The 16,621-nt window shown below is 33.9% G+C and overlaps 1 non-coding gene across 1 annotated transcript; it reads left to right on the top strand.

Annotated features, from left to right (window-relative positions):
• The first annotated feature begins 15,308 nt into the window (after positions 1-15,308).
• TRNAA-AGC (transfer RNA alanine (anticodon AGC)) lies at positions 15,309-15,381 on the top strand. Its single transcript has one exon. It is a non-coding gene; the product is annotated as a tRNA-Ala (tRNA).
• The last annotated feature ends 1,240 nt before the right edge of the window (positions 15,382-16,621 follow it).

Here is a 16,621-nt window from a genome sequence, read left to right as displayed (position 1 = left end):
TTGGGCTTTTCCTTTCGGGCTTCCCCTCAGGCTAGGGTTTTTGAGCTTTCCCTTTCGGACTTCCCCTCAAGGCTTTAAAACGCGTCTGCTAGTGAAGGTTTCCACACCCAAATGGTGATTTGTTCTCCTCCCAACCAATGTGGGACATCACATACTAAATATGGGCTAGAAGCTGACTATTTATAGTAAAAATCTTGGGACATCACATACTAAATATGGGCTAGAAGCTGACTATTTATAGTAAAAATTTGATACCTAACTATTTATAGTAAAAATATGATAGAGATATATATACTAAATATTTATATATATTTGGCGGTTATATAGTTGTATATATATATATATAATAAACTGAAATCATATATATACCCATTAGTCAGTGCTATATTTCTAATACTTCACCTCCTCTCTTTGCATACCTTGAAGTCATTAATACAAAACTTTTAGTCAATATTTCTCCTTCCATTTTCTCTATCAAGCTCTTTGTGTTCATTTAGATCGAGTGTGTGCATTGTTGTGTGATCCTAGTAACTGGTATAGAGCGAAGTGAGATTCATCACGGTATGTGAAGATGGAAAGTTCAAAGACAAGAATTGAAAAGTTTGATGGATTCGATATTAATTTCTAGAAGATGCAGATTGAAGATTATATGACCAAAAAGATCTTCAGAAACCCCTTTTGGGGTGAAGTAGAATATCATGACCACGGAGGACTGGAAGCTCAAGGATCGTCACGCCTTAGGCTTAATCTGGTTGACGCTGTCCAGAAATATGACGTTCAACATCATTAAAGAGAAGACGACAAGGCCTATTGAAGGTGTTGTCAAATATGTACGAAAATCCATCGGCTATGGACAAGGTGTATTTGATGCAAAGGTTGTTCAATTTATAAATTTCTGAATGTAGGTTTGTTGCAGATCATATAAATTAGTTGAACGTGATTGTGAGCCAATTGAGCTTAGTGGAAATTATGTTCAAATATGAAATTAAAGCATTGATTTCGATGTCATCTTTACCCGAGTCGTGGTATACTGTTGTTGCTGCAATCAACATTTCACGAGAATCTAATAAACTAAAGTTTGATGAAATTCGAGATGTCAGTGAAAGTATTCCCAAACGAGAAGTAAATTAAAGAGACCAAACAAACATGAGCGATCAAAATCAAGAAATCGAGAAAAATCTCCAAATAAACCGAACGTAAAGTGTTGAAATTGTGGAGAAAAACGACACTTTCGGACAGATTGTACAAAATTGAAGAAAAGAAAAATCACAAATTTGAAAATGACATTGATTCTATATATTCAGCAGAAGATACGGAGGATGCTCTAATTCGTAGCATGAATAGCCCAACTGAATTCTAGATTTTAGATTCAGTTGCATCGTTTCATTTGTCTTCAAGTAAGGAATTGTTTCAACATTTCAAATAAGGAAATTTTGGGAAGGTGTATCTTGCCGACAACAAAACGTTGGAGATTGAAGGGAAGAGAGATGTCTGCATACAAACTCTAGCAGGAAATGGGTGGACGTTATAGGATGTCAGATATATTCCTGATCTCAAGAAGAATCTGATCTCTATTGGTCAATTGGACAGCACAGGTTATGCAGCCGAGTTTGGAAAGAGTTTGGGGAAGATTGTGAAGGGTGTCATGGTGGTAGCATGACACAAAATCTGGAACCGTATACACCCATTGTAGGGTGTATAAACATGGTTGCTATTGCTAAGAGTTCTTTCAATTAAAGTCTACTTGAATTGGAAGCACTCTGAGCAACAACAATCATGTTTATACACCTTACAGTAGTGTCAATAGACTTGCACATATGAGATTATAAAAAATTAGATGATGGCTGTGAATGGAGTTTTAGAAGGCCTAAATTCTATTGATATAAGTGTTTGTGCGAGCTGCGTTATGGAAAAATATAAACGAGTTAGCTTCACAAAAGCTGCCAGAGAACCATAGAAAGTGCGATTGGAAATGGTTCATACAGACGTTTAGGAACCATCTCATGTTTCATCATTTCTAGTACCAAAATTTCATTGGTTAGATGTCTCGCACTCTGTAGTAACAACTCTCTATTGTCCTAAGGCTATTTAGATATCTTACTACCACTCTTTTCCTCCTCACCATATCTAAACACTATAACTTTGATCCAGTATTGTCTTATATGGTTAACATTCACTCTTTAATGTCCAAGAACATTTTATAACTACCACGAAACTCAAAACATACAATAAATTCATTCAAGTTTTAAAACATATCATATACTTCGAAATAGGGTTAGACTGTTTACTTGATCGTGGCGAGACGTGTCATCCAACTAAGTCATTAGAGATATACGACTTTTTATTCTAAGAAATATCTATATAATCTAAAATTCGACTGGTCTAATATTAATCTATCACAACCCAAATTTGGAGGGTTCATGTAATAGCCCAAAAATAAATAAAGAAATAAACAAATAAAAATAATTATAAAAATAGTTAAAATAATAATAATAATAAATTAATTAATTAAAATTAAAATTAAAAAAATAAAAAAAAATTCTCCACTTCTCTCCACTAACCTCTCATCCCTTCCCACAATTATCTCTCCTCAACCCATCCTTACCCCAACTGGAAAAAAAAAAAAAAAAAAAAAAAAATACAGAAAAACAACACTCGTCAGATTTTAGCAGAAGTAAAATGGGCTTTCAACACATTGCAGATTTAGAGATTTTTGTCTGTTATTACGGTAAAATCCTATCTCAGATTTCCTTTTCTTTTATAGTTATGGTTATAAGAAATTAATTTAGGATCAAATCTTCTTTCATATTTTAACAGGTCCTGTAATACCAATTCCTCGTGGTTGAGCTATCTTCTAGTTTGAAAACTAATGGCCTTTCCTCGTCGAAGTTTTTATGAAAAAAAGTTTGCACTCCTTCGATTATCAAACCCAAATATGGGATTTTAGGAAATTGACTGCTCATAATTATTTTTGCCTTACTTATTCATATTCATTTTGTGAGAAAATCAACTACCATGAGCGGTCTTTGTGCTTTCCTTTGAAAGAGCTTTGGGCATAGCTAAACTTTCTCAAATGCGGGATGGATCAGGATTTCCTCTTGATGCGGTAGAAGAGGTCTAGTCTAGGTCATTTGCTATAGAATATGTTGGCAATGATCCTTTCTTTTATGGGAATCCGATATCCCATTGATTAGGTTTTGTTAGACTTTTAAGTTATAAAAAATAAGGTTACAAGGTTAGATTCAATAAAATTTTAGTTGGCAGATCTATAAACTAGAAGATCGTAACCAAACAATCAACTTACAATTGGCCAGTAATATCTGTTTACACAATTGAAAAACCTATTTACAAATGAAAATAATTAGAGGGAGGGAGGGAGATTGAGGAAAGATTTGTTGCACACGATTTAACCATAAAACAGGTAATATCAGAAGGCAGTGAGCTCCTTTAAATTTTGTCTTAACACGAAATATCAGAATTTTACGATGACCAATGTAAATTAGAGAAAAAATTTTGTAGAGTTCAAACTTGAAACTGATGTCATGAGCTCATATAGGTTGACTCGGATTTCAAATGACGGAATTAAACTTTCATTAAAGATATATTTGTGACAACGACTTAAGCTAGCCAAGTAAGTGACCTTACTATCGGCATTGTTATATTTGATGTTGACACGTGCCCTGTGGTTCTGCACGTATCATATATATTGATATGTGTGAATTGTCTGTGGATTGATATGCTTCCTATATGTTATGTTATGTTATAATATGTGGTTAAGAATTATGGTACGATGTGCTCAAGGATATGTTTGAGATAGGATACGAGAAGGATGCACAAAACGAAATGTAACGATAGGAGTAAGATACGTTCATGAAACGTTAAGGTTAGGTTACATACCGGAGTGCTATGAATAGGAGAGATTGATGAAAGAATACGGTTAGGTTATGGGTAGAAAGGGATAGGTTTGTGATAGATTGATAGAACGATAGCGTTAGGGTACGTTCTTATGACGATATGACTAAGGTAATGTTACGTAATGATATGTCTGTGATAGGTATAAGAACGTTAAGGCTATGGTAAGTTAGAGAACGATATGACTATGAAGTGTTTACGTTATGACTTGTTTATGATATGATACATTGTATGCTAGATTATTGTGCTTAAGTACGTAGTTATGTGAACTTAAATGTATGCTATATATGCTTTTAGTCTGATGTGATGTGTAATGCATGTAACGATATGAGGTCCTTGAATGATTATGGCATGTTTGTATGGAATATGTGAATGTGAACAGCATGAATTGTATGACATGAAACATGGTAAATTGTCTGGAACCATAACCCGGATAGAAATGTGTATGAAATGTGAAATGAAAATGAGAATGACATGAAGCCTAGAACGTAACAGGGGGGTTATGGTCATTAAAGATAAATGTATAAATAGGAGGACCTCATGCATTATGTGTGTTCATGCATCTGGGGGGATACCCCCATCCCATCACGAGGGTACGGACGCGTACATCCAATTGCAGGACAACGATCATTATGCATTGCATAGCGCTGCCGTGACGGTTCTAGTTTTAACGGGTCCCGGCATAAGGGGCTCCCAGAGTATGCCCACCGGATAAGAACAGTGGCCCAGCGGTGTGCAAACTAGCTGGTGAGCCCATACTCGCACGTATGGGCTGTGTGTAGAGTATATGGTACACATCCACGATTACCCGTTAGGATAGCACCGTAGGAAAAACGAAATGAAACGAAAGATAGGTCCCATCATTTCATTGCATGTGATTGTTGCATTTAACCCCAATAGTGGGGTCACTTACCGAGTATTTCTTTAAATACTCAAGCCATGTGCTACTACATTTTTTAGGTTAAGGCAAGACATTTCGGTACGGCTGACGACGGCATCGCAACTCGAGATCATGGCACATGCATAGGATAGTGGTATTTATTTTCTTAGACTTAGGATAGAATAAGATGTTTTAAACTTAAATGCTTATTTATTTTATTCCGGGTCTTTTGTTGTGTCGTTTTAAAGATGTTTTTGAAACACGTAAGTTCATGGCTGTGTTTTAAGTTAAAGGTTATGTTTTATGGAATTTAAATGAAGTCTTCCGCATTCAATATTTATGGTACGTATACAGTAACGACCTTAAATTAAGTAGAAACTTTTGAGTCGCTAGAGTTCAAAACTCAAATAGAAACTAAAATTGAAAGTGAAAACAAATAAAAATAAAAGTAAATTAATATAAAATAAGAAAATACTATAAAATTAAAATATTTAGAGTTTAATCTATCTCTACAAATATATTTTTCTCTTTATTTATAATTAGTCATAAAAAGAAATAATGGACAGTTCCTGATTCAAATCCAATTTCTTCAAAAAACTGTACAAAATTTCTCTCTAACTCTCTTTCAAAACAATTCCCCTTTATTTTCTTCTTCTTCATTTTTTTTCCTTTCTTTCTTTTTTCTCCTTATTGAACTCTAATTAGGGATCTTACTGACCTCTAGTTAGGAAAGATGGGTCAAAATGAAAAAATTGAGAAATTAATCCTCATTTGAATTCGCGTTACAGCATAACATAACATAATACATGTCAAACACTCACAAAGTGACACGTGGAGGGGCTACGGAGCACGTGTTCTTAATACCTCATACAATTCATCCAACCAAGCTAATAGTAACACCATTCACCTGGTTGGCCGAAAGCGAAGTCACTAAATTTCCTGTATAGATGTTCATTAGATCACACTCATCGATGTCTAGTTCCAAAGCTAAATCCATACCGACTTCCTTCACTCTCTTTCCTTTTCTCCTTCTTTATTCATATCCACATTAGTTAGGGATAAAGAAAGGATGAGTTGGAGATTGAGAAATGGGAAGAGAAATAAAGAATGTGATGGAGGAAGAGGAGGAAATGGGAGGAAGTGGAGAACATGGATAAAATGAGCACGCACGCAACTCTTAAGCCAATTTGAACTCCTAGTAGCTTAAATAAAGTTGGTCCCCTCTAATCAAACAGGAATTTCTCTATGATCATTAAATTCTTATAGATTCCAAGCTTAATATCATTAATACAATTATGCTTTATCCTTAAGACGCCAAACATGAAACTCAAGTGCGTTCAGTTTAACTCCATTTTATTGCCAATATTGAATGATGTGTAGGGTATATTCTTGATTTACCTTAATGTTCTTGTGGCATGATAGTTCATATTAGTTAAGCTTTTTGCAAAATCCCAGTTAAAAGACAACAACGATGAACCTAGGTTTATTAGTCATTTCAAAGACAATTTCTTTGTCCATCTCATCGGTAATAATAGTTCAACTAAATCCATATTATGCAAAGAAACAAGTTTATGACCCATAATAACAACTACCTAAATTATGACCTAAAAATTTGAAAACATAAATTGTAATTGATAATTACACAAAAATTTCTCTAAATCCATGAACTCGTGTCCAATTAGTCAATCATAAAGATTGTAACTAGCATAGAGTAATTGAAGCCCCACATGAAGTAATTTAAAGTTCCTGACACTTAACTAAAGTTTATCTCATTTTTAAAGAAGCATGAGTTGCACTTAAGTTCATGAAATGCTTATAGACTCCAACTCTTAGTACTATTAATGTCAGTATGTTTCATATGAGTTTGTCATAAATGCATTCAATACAACTTTATTTTCTTGGTATACGAGGCAAAATAGAAGAATTAAATCAAACAAATTGATGAACTAAACTGAATTAATCCAACCAAAATTGATTAGTTTGTTTCCTTTGTTGGGTTGTCGGTTTATTTGATAACCTTGGTATATTATAAGAATTCAACTTTTCATTTTATAGCCGTCCAACCACTCAGAGAAAAATATATTTGATTAGAAGCTAAAAATATTTTGTTTGGTGGTATGATTCTCACTTAGGGTGCAAGAGGTTTTGAGTTCAATTCTTGTAATGCCCCTATGTCTAAATCCTTTCTTATCCAAGGACTTCATATTAATATAAACTTTTTGTTCCTATTATCAAACATACCTCTTAACTTCTGTACACCAATTGTTGGGCAACAAAGACTAAAAAGTCTTTGTTTACATCCCAAGACTTTATACTTACCATCTTAGGAAACAAAGAAAAAAAAAAAAAAAAAAGAAGTTCTTATTATGTTCTTGTTTTGTTCTCCACGACATATTCTCATCGAGGACTTCATGTGTTTCCTGCAATACAACAAAATACGACCTTAATATCTAGGCTCAAGGCTTCATACATACGTTTCAAATGGCATAACAAGGTCATTTGGTCTAGTGGTATGATTCTTGCATTGGGTGCGAGAGGTCTTGAGTTCAATCCTCAAAATGTGCCCCTTCAAGAAATTGTAGAATTGAAGATATTTATTAAGTAAATAAACACACATTAAAATGACAAATGTTAAATACATACATTCCCATGATATTGTGAATATGCCAAAGGTAACACATAATAAGAACTTTTAGCCCCTCAACTCCCAACAAATATAGATTTCAAACTTGAGAAAAAAAATCATATCGAGTGAGAGCTAAAAATGATAGATGTTCAAGAAGGGAAATTTGGTCTAGTGGTATTATTCTTACTTAGGGTGTGAGAGGTCCTGAGTTCACATCTTAGAATGCCCTTGTCCTTAATTCTCTTATTACTTCGGTTATCAATTTACTCGCACGTTTTTTCTAGCATGAGATAGCAATCCCGTTATAAATATTGTTAAATGGTATGGTAGCAAGGGACGAAGTACGGTGAAATAGTAGCAACGGTATGGTAGCAAGGGACGAAGTACGGTTAAATAGTAGCAACGGTATGGTAGCAAGGGACGAAGTACGGTTAAATAGTAGCAACGGTATGGTAGCAAGGGACGAAGTACGGTTAAATAGTAGCAACGGTATGGTAGCAAGGGACGAAGTACGGTTAAATAGTAGCAACGGTATGGTAGCAAGGGACGAAGTACGGTTAAATAGTAGCAACGGTATGGTAGCAAGGGACGAAGTACGGTTAAATAGTAGCAACGAATGCTCAACATATTATAAATATTGTTGCTCAACGTATTATAAATATTGTTGCTCAACGTATTATAAATATTGTTAAATGGTATGGTAGCAAGAGACTAGTAAAATTGTGAAAGGGACGAAGTAAATATTATAAATATTGTTAAATGGTATGGTAGCAAGGGACTAGTAAAATTGTGAAAGGGACAAAGTAAATCCGAAAGGAATGCACATATGCTAGTGGCAATGCAGCTTCAACCATAATAATTTTGAGCTGGGTCATTCATAATCTTAAAGGCACAAGTAGGTTCTAAAGCACAAAAACATGTGGATAAATTTTAAATATAGAGGCGCATAAAATATATGGACTAGCAACTAAAAAATTATAGATTCACTACAAGGGCATTTAGTCTAGTGGTATGATTCTTGCTTCGGGTGCGAAAGGCGTTACACCCTCGACCCACACAAATTGTTCTATGATATTTTTTTCTAGGAACTCTTTGTTATGTTAAGGGGCACAGATTCTCTATTGCACTGATCTCCCAATAGTAGTTTTACTTAGGTCATCTGTCGTCACAATCCTTTTAAGGAAGATGCGCCCAAATAACCAGTGAACAATAACATTTAAAGAAGTTTCAGAGAGCGAGAAGAGGCGTAATAGAGAATAGGAATGAGAAGGGTACCAAAATTTTCAGTGAGTCGTATAAGGATCACGTAAATAGTCAAAAGATCCACTACAAGGGCATTTGGTCTAGTGGTATGATTCTTGCTTCGGGTGCGAGAGGGATCGAGTTTGATTCTTGGAAATGCCCCAACAATTATATCAAATTGAATAAAGAAATAATTTAAATGGATGTTTGGTAAAAAAAAAAAAAAAAAAAAAAAAAAAAAAAAAAAAAAAAAATACAAAGGGAAGCATTCTTCAACCTACATGCATGCTCCAAGCCCAACTCACGTAAATAGTCAGAAGATCCAGCCCACAACCGAAGGGAACCATTCTTGAATAGCATTTGAAATGCCCCAGTCTCTCGTTGAGGAGTCTCTTCCAATCTACTAGATGCTATTGAAAATCACTTCTCGGTTTGACTCTTCATTTCTTCTCTGTTGGTGTCTTTCCTACTTTCTTCACATGAAATTTTTTCTTCTTTGCATGACGTCATACCACCTGCTTCTGCTTGATGTCTTCTTGGTCCGAATAATAACGTTTCAAGTTACTGACGTGGACAACAAGATTAGTCCGCATCCATAAGAGCAATTGGATCCTATATGATGTCTTGATAATCTTGTGGATAACTTCGACTAGTCCATAGTATTTTTGCACCCGTCTTTGGTTCTTGTTGCTTTGAACTCGAAGTTGATCTAACGTTAACTTATATGAACTCTCTATTTTTCTTGAAATTATTGTTGTCGACGCTTCTGACTGACCATTCTCTTCATCCGTCTGGTATTTCTATGTGAATATGTGTTGCTTCAGTGGCTTGTTTTTGTCTTCCTTCTCCAATATTTGTGTTGGCTTGGTGTCTTTGCCTAGCATTTGAGTGATCACTGACAAGAGCCTTTGGGGGTCTAATGAACTCGACAGTTAACAAGTCATTTAGCTTTTCATAGAATTTAGCTAGCTCAAGCTCAGCCACATGACATTTGTTTGTGGCAGGCGATCTCGATTGCAACATAAAACTAATCTTGTGATTTATCTCTCCTGTTTGGGATAAATCCATTATCTGACCTTCTTGTTTTGCATCGTGGTGTTCATGTAGTGGCAACAAGGTTTCTATTGAGGTTGACTCACTCGAGCTCCCCTTTTCAATTACAACAATAGTAGCAAGCGTAGATTCATCATGGCTAAGATTCTTTCTCAACTGTAGTATCGACATCATTTTCACCCCTCTTGGTTGATGGATGTTTTTCTGAATGATCGTCGGATTAGACTCCGTTACTACTAGGAATTTTGCTAGGGACATGTAAATGACTTTGTGTTCCAGTAGGACGTTCATCCCTAACACGACGTCAAAGTCATCCATTTCAACTATCACAAAATGATTTGCCTAGTCCAAGGCTCCAGCTTGATTAGAGTTCTCATTGTGACTCTTAAGACTGATAAAGCTTCCAATTTGACGGTGTTCATCTTTCCTGTATCTCGATGCCAAAGGATGCTAAAATATTTTGCATTGGTCTCGATCATTAGTTGTGGGTGGTTCTAGAGTTGACAATGGTGTTCCTTGCTACTTTGTGCTTTATCCAGACCTCAACATACATAATATAATATATATATATATATATATATATATATATATATATATATATATATATATATATATATGCTTTTAACTATAACACATATAGTCCATGAAAGAATTGTAACTCTTATGCTCATTAATATTATAATGGTTACTACCTAAATTATAACCTAAAGGTAGAGAATTGATGTCCAATTAGCCAACCCTAAATTTGTAATCTTGGTAGAGTGATTGAAATTAATGGAAGTAGTTTAAACTCCTAGTACCTTAAATGAAGTTGATCTCTTCTAATAAAACATGAATCTCTTTAATATCATTAATACAATTATGCTTCATCTTTGAACCTTTCAAACAGGAAACTAAAAGTGCGTTTAATTGAACTTCATTTTATTGTCATCTTGAATGATGTGCAGGATATATTCTTGATTTACCTTGATATTTCATATTAGTTAAGCTTTTTGCAAAATCACAAGTAAACGACAACAACAACGATGAGCTTGGGTCTGTTTATTATTTTAAAGAAATTTTTTTCTCCATTTATCCGTAATAACTCTCCGACTTCCTTCACTCTCTTTCTTTTTCTCCTTCTTTATTCAAATCGGCATTGGTTAGGGATGAAGAAAGAATGAGTTGGAGATTGAGAAATGGGAAGAGAAATAAAGAATGTGATGGAGGAAGAGGAGGAAATGGGAGGAAGTGGAGAACATGGATAAAATGAGCACCCACGCAACTCTTAAGCCATGTCGAATTCCTAGTACCTTAAATAAATTTGGTCTCCTCTAATAAAACTGGAATTTCTCTTATGATCATTAAATTCTTATAGACCCCAAGCTCAATATCATAAATACAATTATGCTTTATCTTGAACACACCAAACACGAAACTAAAGTGGGTTCAATTTAACTCCATTTTATTGCCATCTTGAATGATGTGTAGGGTATATTCTTGATTTAACTTAAAGATCTTGTCGGATAATAGTTTATATTAGTTAAGCTTTTTGCAAAATCACAGTTAGAAGACAACAACGATGAACCTAGGTCTATTAGTCATTTCAAAGACAATTTCTTTGTCCATCTCATCGGAATGACAGTTCAACTACCATATTATGTAAAAAACAAGTTTACGACTCATAACACCAACTACCTAAATTATGACCTAAAAATTTGGAAACATAAGTTGTAGTTGATAATTGCACAAAAATTTCCCTAAATCCATGAACTTGTGTCCAATTAGTCAATCCTAAAGATTGTAACTAGCATAGAGTAATTGAAGCTCCACATGAAGTAATTTAAAGTTCCCATTACTTAACTAAAGTTCATCTCATCTTTAAAGAAGCATGGTTTGCACTTAAGTTCATGAAATGCTTATAGATTCCAACTCTTAGTACTACTAATGCCAGTATGTTTCGTATGAGTTTGTCATAAATGAAACTAAGGTCCATTCAATACAACTTTATTTTGTTGTCATAGAGGCAAAATAGAAGAATTAAATCAAACAAACTGATAAACTAAACCGAATCAATCCAACCCAAATTGATTAGTTTGTTTCCTTTGTTGGGCTGTTGGTTTATTTGATAATCCTCGTATATTATAACAATTCAATATAAAATGCCTTACTTACAAGTAAAATATTAGACCATCAACTTTTCATTTTATAGCCGTCCAACCACATAGAGAAAAATATATTTGAGTAGAAGCAAAAAAAATATTGGGTATTTAAGAAAAGGCATTTGGTTTAGTGGTACGACCCTCACTTACGGTGCAACCTCAAATGCCCCTATATCTAAATCTTTTCTTATCAAAGAACTTCATATTTATTCATATTTATATAAACTTGTTGTTCCTATTATTTACTTTTCAAACATACCTCTTAACTTCTCTACATCAATTGTTGGGCAACAAAGTCGACATAAAGGAATTAGAAAAGAGATATCAAAACTTAAACATCTTCGCCTTAATTTTTGTTTTTTTTTTCTTTATTACATAAGATGGCAAGTATAAAGCATTGGGATGTAAAGAAAGACTTTAGGTTGCTACTCTTGAAGGGGCATTCCGAGAATCGAACTTGAGACCTCTCGCACCCAAAGCGAGAATCATACCACTAGACCAAATGCCCTTATTATGCCACTTAAAATGTATGTATGAATCCTTGGGCCTAGGTATTAAGGTCGTATTTTGTCATATTGCATGAAACACATGAAGTCCTCGATGCGCTTGAACTGAAGTCTTGGATGTAGAATGTGTCTTAATAACATAATAAGAACAAAGAGCTCTCTACAAGACCTGCTTCAGATTTGGATAGGCATACTCACCAAAATGAAGTAAATAAGTACAATAAAATGACACACGTTAAATACATACATTCCCATGAAATTGTGAATGTGAATGATAATCCAAATAATAATATCAATGCATTCTATGTCGAAGTGATTCATAAATTATACCTAATTTTCTACCATTTTGGACCTATTATTGATGACGAGACATTTAGGATTTTGTGACATGAGAATTGTTGGGATGTAGCTCTGATGGTAGAGTGTTTGCTTTGCATGTGAGAGGTATGTGGATCGATACCCTTCTTCTCCAAAATAATTTATTATTAAATATGTAATTTCTTTTGAATTTTTCCTTAGTCATGACATGTTGAGTAGCGATATTACTAGGGTTTTGTGGTGCAAGTATTGTGGGAATGTAGCTCAGATGGTAGAGCGCGCACCCGCATCTCCAAAAGAAACTATTTGGTTTTTATTATTAATATTTTATTTCTGTTCAATCTTTCCTTATTTATGACATAATAAGCGGAGATATTTTTTTCATTTTCACAATTATTGATGACGGGTCATTTAGGGGTTTATAATGTAAGAATCGTGGGGATGTAGCTCAGATGGTAGAGCTTCCCATGTTGGAAGTACGGGATTGATACCTTCCTTCTCCAAATGAATCGATTATTAAATATATTATTTCTTTTCAAAATTTTCATATTTACTACATGATGAGCAGAGATAGTTTTTCATTTTCACTATTATTAAGGACGAGATGTTTAGGGTTTTGTAACATAAGAATTGTGGGTACGTAGCTCAGATGGTAAAGCGCTTGCTTTGTATGCGAGAGGTATAGGGATTGATACCTTACATCTCTAAAATAAAACTATCTATTATTAAATATATTTTTTACTTTCAATTTTCCCTCATTCATGTCATGACATGTTGAGTAGCAATATTTCTTCATTTTCATTATTATTGAAATTAAATCCAGGCCACTAACTTCTTTGGTGGGGAGACTATAAATATCCTAATGTCCTCAAATTATTATTATGTAAAAATTAGATTCCAGAGGAATGAAATTGATCTCTCAAGTTTAGAAGTTCCCCTTAAAAATTCGAGCATTATCTCTACCATTTCTAAGTTTCACTATTATTGAGATTAAATCGAGGTCACTAACTTCTTTTGTCGGGAGACTATAAATATCCTCCTGTCCTCAAGTTATTATGTAAAAATTAGATTTAAGAGGAATGAAATTGATCTCTCAAGTTTAGAAGTTCTCCTCCCTACCATTTCTAAGTTTCAAGCAATTATTATGTGAAAATTAGATTTTAGAGGAATAAAATTGATCTCTCGAGTTTAGAAGTTTCCCTTAAAAATTCGAGCATTATCTCTACCATTTCTAAGTTTCAACCAATTGTTGGGGGTAGAATTGCACATGAGTCTATCAAGTTAGATTGTGTGGTTGAGTGAAATTCTCAACCTTCTACTTATTTTTGGGATTTATTCTCTTCCTATTCATTGTAATTTATTCTAATACAAACAAGTTTGTCTTTTAGGGAATGTATTAAACACATGGGTTTATTAATTACTGTGAACTTTTATTTAAAAGGAAGTAAATACAAATAGAGTAAGTATATATACCAATAAAAGAGGAAATATGTTTACTAGAACATTTTTTTTAATATGAGATAGAAGTAAACATATCCGTAAAAAGAAACTACATAAACTTAAAGAAGTTGATCCCATTTTACAATATAAATATTGTTAAAGGATAGCAAAGAAGTAGTTTTGACATATCAATGTAGGTTTTGAAAACTAAAATTAAAAAATTAAAAAATTAAAAAATTAAAAAAATTAAAAAATATATATAACATAAAAGTTGTTTTCAAAAACTTAGTTTGTGGTGAAATTTTGCTTAAAATTCAAATGTATTGTTTCAATATCTATCCCAAAGGAATGCATATGCTTTAGTGGCAATGCAGCTTCAACCAAAATAATTTGAGCTTGGTCATTCATAATCTTACCGGTACAAGGTAGGAATTATAGGATATGAACTTTATTTATGTCAATATTTTTTACATTCAATTTTCCCTTATTCCTGACATGTAGAGTAGCGATATTTCTTCATTTTCACTATTATTGATGACGGAAAATTTAGGGTTTTGTGATTTAAGAGTTGTGGGTATTTAGCCAGATGGTAGAGCGCCTGCATAGCATGCGAAAGGTACGGGGATCTATACCCTGCATCTTCAAAAGAAACTATTTGTTATTCATATTTTATTTCTATTCAATCTTTCTTTATTTATGACATAATGAGCCGAGATATTTTTTTATTTACACAATTATTGATGACCGGACGTTTATTATTTTCCAATGTAAGAGTTGTGCGGATGTAGATCAAATGGTAGAGCACTTGCTTCTCATGTGGGTAGTACGGGGATCAATACCTTGCATCTCCAAATGAATGAATTATTAAATATATTATTTCTTTTCAAAATTTTCATATTTACGATATAATGAGCAGGTATAGTTTTTCATTTTCACTATTATTGATGACGAGACGTTTAGGGTTTTGTGATATAAGAATCGTGGGGATGTAGCTCAGATGGTAGAGCGCTTGCTTTGCATGCGAGAGGTATGGGGATTGATACCCTACATCTCCAAAACAAAACTATTTATTATTAAAAATGTTATTTCTTTTAAGTTTTCCTTATTCATGACATGTTAAGTAGCGATATTTCTTCATTTTCACTATTATTGATGATGGAAAATTTAGGGTTTTGTGATGCAAGAATTCCGGGGATGTAGCTCAGATGGTAGAGCGCTCGCTTAGCATGCGAGAGGTACGGGGATCGATACCCCGCATCTCCAAAAGAAACTCTATTCAATCTTTCCTTATTTATGACATCATGAGCCGAATTAGTTTTTTCATTTTCACTATTATTGATGACGGGACGTTTAGGGTTTTCTGATGTAAGAATCAGAATCATCATAATGTAGATTAGATTAAGAAACTCTATTCAATCTTTCCTTATTTATGACATCATGAGCCGAGTTATTTTTCATTTTCACTATTATTGATGACGGGACGTTTAAGGTTTTCTGATGTAAGAATCAGAATCATCAGAATGTAGATTAGATTAAGAAACTCTATTCAATCTTTCCTTATTTATGACATCATGAGCGGAGATATTTTTTCATTTTCACTATTATTGATGACGGGACGTTTAGGGTTTTCTGATGTAAGAATCAGAATCATCAGAATGTAGATTAGATTTTAGATCGCTTTCTTAGCATGTGAGAAGTATGGGGATCCTGAGAATGTAGATTAGATTTTAGATCTTAGCATGTGAGAAGTATGGGGATCCTGAGAATGTAGATTAGATTTTAGATCGCTTTCTTATCATGGGGATCCTGAGAATGTAGATTAGATTTTAGATCGCTTTCTTAGCATGTGAGAAGTATGGGGATCCATACTCGCATCTCTAAAGGATTAATGAGTAGCGATATTTTATCATTTTCACTATTATTGATGATAAGACGTTTAGGGTTTTATGTCGTAAGAATCTTGGGGATGTAGCTCAGGTGGTAGAGCGCTCGCTCTGCATGCAAGAAGTATAGGGATCGATACCCCGCATCTCCAAAATAAAACTATCTATTATTAAATATTTCTTCATTTTCACTATTACTAAAGACAGAAAATTTAGGATTTTGTGGTGCAAGTAATGTGGGGATGTAGCTCGTAGAGCGCTCGCGAGGTATGGGGATTGATACCTCATTTGAATCATGGGGATGTAGCTTAGATGGTAGAGCACTTGCTTTGCAAGATGGGGACTGGGACTTATCTATTATTAAATATTTCTTCATTTTCACTATTACTAAAGACAGAAAATTTAGGATTTTGTGGTGCAACTAATGTGGGGATGTAGCTCGTAGAGCGCTCGCGAGGTATGGGGATTGATACCTCATTTGAATCATGGGGATGTAGCTTAGATGGTAGAGCACTTGCTTTGCAAGATGGGGACTGGGACTGGTACGGCATCTCTAAAGGATAACTATAAATTATTAAATATATTAATTATTTTCAATTTATTTTTATTTATGACATAAT

The sequence above is a fragment of the Cucurbita pepo genome, chromosome 3 (assembly GCF_057944985.1).
Source record: "Cucurbita pepo subsp. pepo isolate OVF chromosome 3, ASM5794498v1, whole genome shotgun sequence".
Lineage (NCBI taxonomy): Eukaryota > Viridiplantae > Streptophyta > Magnoliopsida > Cucurbitales > Cucurbitaceae > Cucurbita > Cucurbita pepo.
The sequence above is the reverse complement of the archived record's forward strand: the minus strand, read 5'-3'. Positions and strand labels throughout refer to the sequence as shown.